We start from the raw sequence: 9,714 nt of genomic DNA on the forward strand, positions 1-9,714 counted from the left end.
TTTGAATATACAATGTTAAAGTTTTTGTTATAAATATAGGAAATAATAAATATACAACAGTAAGAAACCTTAGTGTTTTATTGTTTTTGGTTTTATATGATTTACTAATTAAGTAATCACCATAAAAGAAATAAAAACATGTAAATAAGAAATAGACTCCAAAACAAGAAACATAGACAGCCCAATCTGGAAAAAAAATGTCATAAGAGGAAGGTTTATTTTAGACCACATCTATATTTCTTATAAATAGCATGATCACACAATGATCCTCTAACAAAACAAAAACAATATCCAACATCAATCTATCTAGCCTATCTGGGACAATGATTGACCATTGTTTTAATTAATGGCACAACGTTACCCAGATTATTAAGTTACACAAAAAGTATCCATATTTTCTTTAATGGTAGAACAATAAATTAGGGAAAATTAAATGCAAACATTTTTTTTAGATAAACCCCCTAAAACATTGAATTAATTAGGCTTAAATATGCTTTTGCTCCCTCTAAAATAAGGATATTTTTGTTTAGGCCCCTCTAAATAAGGTATACATCACTAAATGCAAAATCATACTGAATACAAAATTATTCTGTCGTCACCTTACATCGTTTAAAATGACCTAAACCAAAAAACTATGATTTTAGAGGGACCTAAGATAGGATACCTCTAAAATATGTCACGTCAATGTCTGTTATGTAAATGTAACAACATGCGCTTATCCTAATTGCCTTTATGACATTAATTGTGGATAACACTCCATCCTCACCACTGGATAAATTATGAGTACTGATTTCCAAATTCTTCACACCTGTGATTCAGACTTTCTTAACTTGCCATTTGCATCTTCAGTAAGCTCTTTTCCAACCACCTTCAATTTTCTTTTCACACACTTACAAACAGCAGACTGGTTGCTACTTGCTACTATCTCCATATCCAACAGTATCAACAATGTTCTTCATCAACATCTGTGACCTGTGAATCCCTCTGAATGTTAGTAAATGAAAGAAAAACTTGAAGGCACCCACCTATACTACTTAAATTTACTAATTTAGTATGCATTATAATATACCAGTTATCTCTAGAATATCATAACAAACTAAATAGGTAAGAAACAATACATCTATGACTTGTAACAAAAACATATATTAATAATATTATTCATTGTATTTGGACTATATAAAAGGACAAACAATAATTACCATTGTTGACTTGGTACTTGTTATCTCAGAGAAGAAACGTGACACAATCTCAGGATCAAAACAAATTCAAAGAACTTCATAGCAAGGATAACCCTTATATGTTATACCAGGAACCCTACAAACTTTAAAAAGCATCTTCTTTTCAGTAACTTTTTCCTCAACCTCCAGCGGATAATCAACATCAACATCAGGCTGTATACAAAATTAAATAAAGAACATGAGTAATCTATTTTTTTGATATATCATGTTACAACTTGTTGTAATAGGAAGGGATGTCTCAACTGCATCTTCCTTTCCTCTTCCTCAACCTACTTGCTTATCAACATGTCATTCATATTGCTCGTCAACAACATGGCACAGGCGAGCTCAACAACTTCACTTGATCTTGATCTTATTTTTGGTGTGAGGGAAAGTCAGAATAGCTCATCAAAGTAATAACACAATTAAATGAACTTCTCAAAATAAGCTGAACCAATACTCATATTTGAGAGTAAATTGAAGGTATAATCATAAGGCTTTACATAAGCAAGATATAGATTGTTGCTTCTACCTTTCTAAAAAAGATTAACATTACAATTGAGTCTACACATCACAAATTGAACTGAGCTTGTAATCAAAGTTGATAATCATCAAATAGATTTACAAATGTAACTAACTTTTGAAATGAAAACATTGATCTTGGCTAGGCAAACTGTTGAGAGAGCATTGAGATATTCTACTCTCTTTCTCTCTCTTTTAGAAAGCTGAAACGAAATCACATCCTCTTAAGGACTTTCAAAAGCAACACCATTTTTAAATGTTCTAAGCAATTTCACATGATGTAAATTGAAAAGAGAACATGTTACATATTTCATTATTGCATGAAGTAAAACATTCAAGCAAAGCCTCAAAGCTAAATCCATTTTCTTGTGAGCATTTCAGCAAAAACTTTATGAAGCCAATGAATTCTCTTTTCTTATCATAGAATTCAGCTCTTCATAAGCATCCAATAACGGTGGTAATTTTCACTATTCATCAAAGTTAACTAATTTTGAAATCTGTATCCTCTTAAGAACTTTCAAGAGCAGCACCATTTTAAAAGCATCCCACATTCCAATAAATCAATACTTATAAAAATGAATCATGTCAAAGTTGTTGACATTTATTTAAAGGAAGCAATGGTGCATGAAAGCATAAGACAACGATAGGGAGTACCTCAGGTCCTTTGTGGGCAGTACCGTTTTGTTTGTCATGAGCATTGCTCAGTGACATTCTTAATGACATCCCCATCTACATAAAAGTTCTGCTTAAATTTCTCTGTAGCACTTCTGTCTCATAACCATCCACGAAACTGAGCCTCTTCACTCCAATCCTTTTCTATTCTCCACTCCTTTTAAGCTTTTATAAAGCAACCAAAACAGTCAGCTACTAACCAGGTTGACTCCTTAAACTGGTTAAAGAGAATTCATGCCTAGGATTAAAATTATCAGTCAGTAACATAAGTTTTGGTTACAAGATTCGAGAGAAAGCATCATAAAACAATTAACAAATCAATTTCCTCTGATTTGGGTACTAACTCAACATGCCACATTAGAGTATATTTCAATTGAATCAATTTATAAAAGAGAATGAAGAAAACACCCATAACAAGTGGTGCTTCCTATAAACTTCTGAAAATATACCCTTTTTAATTCACTCCTATGACACTAATGTGCTAATCAGGTAAACAACACACGGTGCATTAAACCACATAAGGGAAATTAATCAGATATAATTCAGATCAAAGGTAAATGTGAGGTTCCCGTATTAATTAAATTGATGTAGCTGTAAGAACTTGCCATACTCATCACAATGAAAAGATTTAATATCTCTGGCTAACAGCAAGTATGAAGCATAGAACAAATATTTGTACCATCTATGTGCCATCTTAAAATGAAAAAGAAAAGATGAATGAAGCATAGACAAATATTTGTACCATCTATGTGCCATCTTAAAATGAAAAAGAAAAGATGAGTAGGTAAATAAACCAAGTCATAAATTTGAAGAAGCTAGATGAAGAAAGAGATTTAGCAGATTTTGCTGCAGGGTAGGAAAGAGTGCATAAGAGGGTGCTTTTCTTTTTATAACATTTGAAAGAGATAAGAAAAAGACCTCAAGAGTGAACATTAGCTCCAATAAATATGGGAGAGCTAACTTATAGAATTAAAACTTTCACATCATGGACAACATCTACTAATTAACTGCATAATTCATATGATGTGAAGGGTGAAAGAGTTCATGAAACTCTGAATATGAAAAACAAAATCTGAACATAAAGTCATTTTTAAAGTTGATTAATGGAGAAAATGAACTTACCATCACCTTAAAATTGTGTGAGCTTTTCAACAATTTAAATGATGCTCAAGTTCAACTAATATGCCAAAAATTATGCATGTTCAGATAAGCATAGTATCAAAGTGTAGCTATGCCTTAAAAAGAACTAAGAATGAAGAAAGATCCCACATGTTGTCATATGCATTGCTAGTCAGAACTATAAGTTGTCAACATAACTTAAGGCCCAAAATCGAAGACACTTGAATGCCAAATATATCCAGCAACAGAATTTATGTGTGCAAGCATAATAAATTCAAGGGATAAACCAGAGAAGTCTTAGACTAACCCAGAAACAGATTGGTTCCAAAAACTTATTAGGATAGAAATCCTCATATGCCTTAACTGAAACAGTTTAGTGTTTAATAAGCCTTATATTCCCAAAGAAAAGTAGAAACATTAAAGATTATAACAAGGGCAGACAAGAATTATCCGGCTTCAACAGAAACAGTTGAGCAAACAACCAATTTTTAAATAGGAAATAAGAACCCAGAACTTGGGGAAGCCAAAATGAATCAAGAATCAAAATGATCAGAAAAAGGATGATACTGCCCTGACTTTTGATCATATAGGTTATCGAACCACATAGTCCAGCCTTCTTCCCTCTTCTCCCCTTCTTTTTCACATTGCATGCACAGGCTAGCTCTGAAATTATGTCCTTCCAATAAGCCGAATCATCCATTTCGTCCTCTTGATCTGTCATGCCCCTCTTTGTCTCACATGGTCACAGTGAAGAGAATGTTAACATTAGTTTCAGAATAATGGGAATTAAGAACACAATGGGGCGGACAAAACTGGTTGTAGGCACAGTTTTAGAGAACATGAGTAATCTATATAATCCAATATCCAATATAAAACTATAAATAAATCAATATAAGCTCATGGAAGCAAAATTACATATAAATCAACATAACTTATACTCATTGTCATCCATCATCCATAACAAAGAAGAAGAAAACGAATTGATTTTATTCAAGAAAATGAACACAAGTTACACAACTACTGATACTTTTGAGAGACTTAGCTTCTCTCCCTAGAATTCCCCAATCTTGCAATCCAAATAACCCCCATTATCACTACTATCCCCTACTTATATTACTATGCCTAACTATCCTTTCTTGTAACTACTAACAAACTAACTCTATGTTGGTTACCAAGTTAGTGGTACAATGAAAATGAATCCTATAGGTTAGGGTTCCCTAAAGCTCCTTTACATATCCTTTCATAGAAATTAATTGGGATTTAGTCCAGCCATACGTGGAAAGATAAGATATGCATAAACTAATCCAATCAACTAACTTAAATGTGTTTTCTTCTAAGTAAACAATACATTTCAGCCAATATACTGAAAACAAAAGTTAACAAAAATAAAGGCCAGTACTGCAATACAATGAATATAGGAAACTAACCAATGAGAAAATCAGATTCCCCCATTGTTGCATCAATGTAAGTAGAGTTCTTGAGTGATAAACAAATAGTTGGAATAACATCAGAATGTTCCTGCACTACTTTTGTTCTATGATTGAAGAATATCTTGAACTCATGTTCAGAGGCACAAAATGCGCCATAGTTTCCAGAAACACTAAAATAAGTTATCTTGTATACATTACCCTCTGAAAATTCACCCCTAAACTTGCTAAGATAGTTCTTCTTAATGTAAGCCTCAATTTTTACACCCAATACAACAAAATAAAATGATCAATGACGAATTACAAACTTGCTACAGCTAAACATAAATTATTATCAGAAAAAGGATTTACACAAGTAAAAAACAAAAGAACAAACCTCTGAAGCAATCAAGACAAGATTAAGCGCATATGGTTTGGAAGGCTCACCAACAGGAAACATCTCCCACTGATGAAGAACATGAACCTTAACTATCCATGTATCTTTGCCAGTACTTAAAATTCGAAGGGGATGGAAAGGACATGTAGTAAACGCCATGAGTAACTAAAATTACCAGCAATATAGAGAATAGAGAAATAGAGACAACATAGAAAGAAAAGAGGTTAGACTAAGAACACCAGGAATAACACACAATAGAGGTATTTATAGACAGCTACAAATGAGAAAAGAGTACAACTACATTGAAATAAAAATTCAAATGCTTGCCAACAACAAAATAGCTGGAACACTGTGCATATATACCAAACCTCTGGAAATAAACTAACATACCAACAATCAGCTGACGAAGCAGACAACATCTATGGCTTCTGATACACCTCTTATACTGACGACGAACAGTGCACAAATGAACCATTTTCTTCAAAAATCTATTATCCTCCCTCTGATTTCCACCTAACAGAAGAAGTCTTCAAGAAACATATGTCACAATGACGAAATTTTCGAACAACCCATATCAATACAGGTGTCAAACCTAAAATTTAGTCCTCCTCCTTCCTCCAAATTTCCAAATCTCCTCTCTTCTGTCTTCTCAAATCTCAAATCTCAAACTACACTTAACCTAACTTCTGCTACACTGACGGGGACTGCAACAATGCAGATCAATCGCAGACAACAACCAAGGAAACACTCTTCTCCTTCATCCCATACTTCTTCAACGCAAACCGTGATGTCATCTACAGAACGAAACTTCCAGACGAAAGGTGGAAAACAAACGCTCAGATACGAATGGCCAGGATTAAATATCAGAAATTGAGCAGGCTTGAGATGGATGGCCCAGATTCAAAGTTCTCTTATGAATAGTGATTTATTGTCTCTCTTTTAAGGTGTAGTAGATTTATTCATTCTCTTATATATGAAATAGTTCTTTTGAATACAAAGCATGAATGAAAGTGATGTTGTTCTCCCATTTCTCATCTCCCAATTTGTTAATTTTAGTTTAACTTTACATTTTCTTATTGACTCTTTATTCTTCTCTTTGGTTGCAGTTCTTGCTCAAGAATGATTAATGGTGTCTATTATCAAATTCCAGAAGTCATAAGTGGTGGTATTACATATTGAAGTTCTTTGCATAAATTCAACATAGATATTGCACGGCAAAACTTAAAAAAAAAAGGATAATAAATTAGAACAACCAGAATCTACTGAAGTATGGGAACAATCAACACTTTGTGGGGGCAAAATATCCCTATAGTTGTAATACAACAACATATTATTGGTCTCTTATTTAGAAATTTTGTGGGGGCAGATGCCCCATCTACTTGAATGTAAATCTGTCCCTGCTTTATATCATTGTTGATTGGGAATGAACCTTTGGATTATTTTGTGTTTTTTTTTCTATTACACTGTTAGTATTACTTTGTTGAGATTAAGTTCTATGCACTAAGAGGGTTAAAAGTTTTACACAGTCATTCAATCACAACCTTCCATTTCCTATTTTAAATATTATTAAATTTAACATTAATCATAGACTAGCAAAATGGATGGATACGATTGAATTAACCATAAGATTGAATTACTATGTAAAACTTATTTACACTGACAGTGCATAGAAATTAATCTCCATTTGCCTTACTTATGTTGTGAAATTCAAATACGCAGATTCTCCCCAATCATATCGTATCTAGCAAGAATATTTTGTACACTTGCCTCCTTAAATAAGTGTTCTCTTTCCAGATGGATCTTAGACCTCTTAGACCAGTTGGAAAATTCCATGGTAATCTATTGGTGAGGGAAGAGGTGAAAGATATGCCAATTCTGGCTTAAAGTGTGAGAAATGTTGCAAGTGTTTTGACTTCCATTGGCTGAATTTAGGAGGCTTGGTGATACTGTTGCAGTTCAGAGGATGCAGTTATGGAAAATGTCTTAGCCAAATAGATTCAGGGTCCATGTGTTCGCCCGGTAATCTATCTTGAAGGAGTTGTAAATTTGATCAATCTCTTTTAATTATCTTATTTAGACCTTTCTTGAATTTTGGTACTTTGTGTGGTTACATGTATACTTGAATGTATTGAATGGTAAAACTATCTAAGGTTGGCCATGCATGTGGAACTTGAATTTTTTGTGACTGCATGTTGTTTAATGTTGAGAGCAGTTATACGATTACTCTATGTCTGTACTTTTTAGATGGAAATTAAATGAGTTTGTTGTAACCAGTTGATAAATGGATGTGATAATTCTATTATATACTTTGTTATTATTGAAGGATTATATGGTTGAAGGTAACATCAATAGGATGATTGATAAAAGAATTATCATGTTATTTGTGTTACTAATTATAAATAGTTTAGTTATGTTTGGTTCTACATTAAAATATCTCTTAACTTGTCAATTTATCATTTGGCATTTCCAACAAATATTCTAACATTCTTGTGTTATAATTATATTAAAAAAGTGAACCAATGCAAAATACATCTATATTATATCTATTAAAGTTAATAATCGGTTTATTATCACATATATATTACCAAACTTGATAATAAATTTTGTTGATTTTATATAATTCAAAATATTACAAAATTTTTGTAGGTAAATTAATTTGTTCATCTTAATAAATAATAAAATTAATTATGTTAAATCGTAGAATCGCTCGTCCGTGCATAGCACGGAAACGTGCTACTATCCTAGTTGTTCATAATGATAAATGAGATTAGCGACGAAAAATTGGAGAGGGAAATTTTTTATTGCAAAATCCATCACAGATTTGCAAGACCGTAAATTAGCCAACCGCCTCTAACTCCGTCATGGTCAGCGACGAAATTTTATTTTATCCTTTTGAACTTGTATCGCTAAACAATATATTATTTTGAATGCTTTTCAAAAGAGCTTTGCTATTTAGCTGGACAAATTTCAAACACGACAAAGCACTCACTATCTCTTCATTGACCAATCAAAAGATGTTATTGCTGAATGAAAAAAAAATCCGTGAAATAAAAGTGATTTCAAGAATCAGGTATCATTGGTCATGCATGTCGTCTAGGATGGCATCGTGCCATTTCGTGTTTCCCTTTCAAGTGGGTTACATGCATAACTTAAGTAAAAACAATTAGAAATTTGTGTTGGTACGAAACGAGAGCCACAAGCTATGACCAGTGGCGGAAGCAGGGGGTGCTACCGGCCATGGCACCACCCAAAATTTTACAATCATTTTGGAAGATTTTATATAATGTTGAAAATTAATTTTGGTTTGGAAAGTTGCACACTTCTCTTTGATATTATCCATCCAAAAACTTAATTCCTACGATTGGTTCATGCATTCTAGTTAGTTATGTGTCTTGTAATTACTTGATATAAGATGCCATTATTTAACCGACTTGTTAATTGTATAAATAGGTAGAGCATGACTCTTGTTTTAAAATCATTATAGTCCCCCTCACCCTATAAGTCTCCCTCAGGCCTCCGCCATTGGGTATAATTGTCACTTTTGTCATCCATTCAAATTTGTTGCAAGCATTACTTGCATAACTCATTCTTGCAATTCTTGCCAAAATGTTTGTAATATATGTTCTGATAAAAAAAAATGACGTGCCCTAATTGAACATATCTAATATATATATATTTATTTATTTTTTATCTTGACGAATCTGACACATTAACAAACAATTGTATGTATGACTCTTTTAACAAATAATTTAACCTGATATTCGAACGTGTAATTTCAGTCAAGCTTGGTGAGTTATTTGCTGCTCAACTTTTTGAAATCCCAAATTAATTAGTTATGCTTTGAAGATATAATATTTAATTTCAATAAGAAGGAGAAGAAGGATAAAATTTGAATGATCTTTATATTAAGATGGTAAGAAATTAAATGAATGATGAGCAAGGGGAGAAGGAGGATATAAGAACATGCATTGATACAACAATGCTATGTCTTAGTACATGAGAAAGCCTTGCAAATAATGCAGGATCTAATGTTGTTGCATCTTCCTGGGTGTTAGTGCCGGGGCTGCGGCCGGGCTCACTAGTTTGTTGTCCCCTACCTCTGCAGCAGCTGCAACATACAGAGACATTAGTTTATATTACAAATAATTAATTAAAAAGGACAAAATGTGACCAATTTCAGAAAAATAAATTTGTTTAACTTACCATATGGTCGTGGATTCCCGGCACAGAATGGACATGCAAATTTACAGAGGGCAATCCATACTTTGCAATTCCTCATGCATTCATCATAGCACGCAACGTTATTAAGTGTATACTCAGTCTCAGCAACAGCTACACCTACAAGGCACACCACCACCAACAACAACGCGACACATTTGCT

General features: G+C 33.0%; 1 long non-coding RNA gene across 4 annotated transcripts; it reads right to left on the reverse strand.

The window, feature by feature from the left end:
• Positions 1-537: 537 nt before the first annotated feature.
• LOC130717888 (uncharacterized) lies at positions 538-6,230 on the reverse strand. Of its 4 annotated transcripts, none has more exons than XR_009012450.1 (5): positions 5,724-6,230; positions 2,394-5,448; positions 1,482-1,589; positions 1,200-1,391; positions 538-972 (listed from the first exon to the last, which is right to left on the reverse strand). It is a non-coding gene; the product is annotated as an uncharacterized LOC130717888 (long non-coding RNA). The 4 variants fall into 4 exon arrangements; XR_009012448.1 differs by having other exon boundaries at positions 2,394-5,498; XR_009012449.1 differs by having other exon boundaries at positions 2,394-2,649; positions 4,107-6,215.
• Between the last annotated feature and the right edge of the window lie 3,484 nt (positions 6,231-9,714).

This window comes from Lotus japonicus, chromosome 5 (assembly GCF_012489685.1).
Source record: "Lotus japonicus ecotype B-129 chromosome 5, LjGifu_v1.2".
Classification (NCBI taxonomy): Eukaryota; Viridiplantae; Streptophyta; class Magnoliopsida; order Fabales; family Fabaceae; genus Lotus; species Lotus japonicus.